Genomic DNA, 1,471 nt, shown 5'->3' with positions numbered 1-1,471 from the left:
TTGGTTTCTTTGTCATTTGAGATGGTTGCAAAGGCTATGCAGTTGGATTGTCCACTAAACTTAATGCAAAGTTGATTGTTAAGGTTTCATTGAAGGTATTGTTTCTTTTATAGTTGATGATAGGAGTTATTGAATCAATATATCGATTAGTAGTTAGAGGAGTTCTTTCGTTTATCTAGTTGATGGTTTTTGCACACCCTATAAAATTTATATATATTAGTTTCAGGTTTCTTCTCAACTCACTCCATAAGAGTTCCAAAAATGATATAGTGGTATAATGACACCATTACATTGGCTTGCACACCTTTCTGGTACTACTTCTAAATAATTGAAAGTTCATTTTACATAAAGTATATTGGTGAGGCATAGAGTTTGGTGGCTGTTTTGTTTGCTTATATATCGGGTTCAGTTAATGGAGCTCGTCTCTTTACATGCAGGTTTCTGATTTGGTGATTGAATGTGCAATTATTAGAATTTAATATTTTAAGTTAGTGATGGATTTTACTATTAATTATGAGAATTTGGGCATGATCATATAGTTTATTTCTAGCATAGGATAATTCATTCATTTAATTGTTAGTGTCATTAAAATGCATTTGGTGCCCTAGTGGTAACTGGTAAGTATTAAGTATTTGTTTTATGTGAGCTTAGAACTGTTTTGGGCCTTTATATTAATTTTGGGGTGAGTTAGGCCTATATGTGGGATTACTAATTAGGCTCGTATCTAAGTGAAGGATAGACACAAAAAGATGAAAGAAGGGGTTCTTTTTTGTTCTTATCTCTTTGAATTGAAAAGGAGGGGAGGATAGAATAAAAAGGGGGAGCAAAAAAAAAACAGAAAGAGAAGGATGCCTCATCACCTTATTTTGGATGAATTACCACTTGATAGTTTTTCAATTCATCTGCCCCAAAGTTCCCTCTTTCTCAAACCATAATCCGAACTTCTTATATACTTAATATTCAATTTAGTATCAAGCTTGGATGGTGCATGGTAGTGAATCAAATGGCAGCAGTGACTTTCCCAAGTGCTTTCTCTCTCTTTCGATATGGCAACAAGGTAAGTTGTAATGTAAAATGTAAAAGTCATGGTTTGATAATTCAAAAGGTATCTAAGGAAGTTTAGTCAAGTAAGAATTAACATTTTTACAATAAGTTATGTTTGTGTGAGAATTGGCACGCAAGGAACCGGTAAGTATTCATTCCATCTTTCTTTATGTCATTAGCTTGGCTGATCATACATAGTCTGATGCTTGCATCTTCTACTTCAATTATTTGGTTCCACTCCTTAGCACTTTGTGAGGGTGAGTGGATGTGTGGAATTAGATCATTAACCATACTATAAGTATTGCAGGTTTGATTAGAAGTTTAGAATATTTGTGCTGCAGTTTGCCCAGGCAGCTGTGCTGGAGTAACTTTGCACTCGAATTTGTCTTAGTTAGAGTTGGTTTTGAGTTTCAGTGACCTAGGATGA

Source organism: Coptis chinensis, chromosome 2, assembly GCF_015680905.1.
Source record: "Coptis chinensis isolate HL-2020 chromosome 2, ASM1568090v1, whole genome shotgun sequence".
Taxonomy (NCBI): Eukaryota; Viridiplantae; Streptophyta; class Magnoliopsida; order Ranunculales; family Ranunculaceae; genus Coptis; species Coptis chinensis.
The sequence above is the reverse complement of the archived record's forward strand: the minus strand, read 5'-3'. Positions refer to the sequence as shown.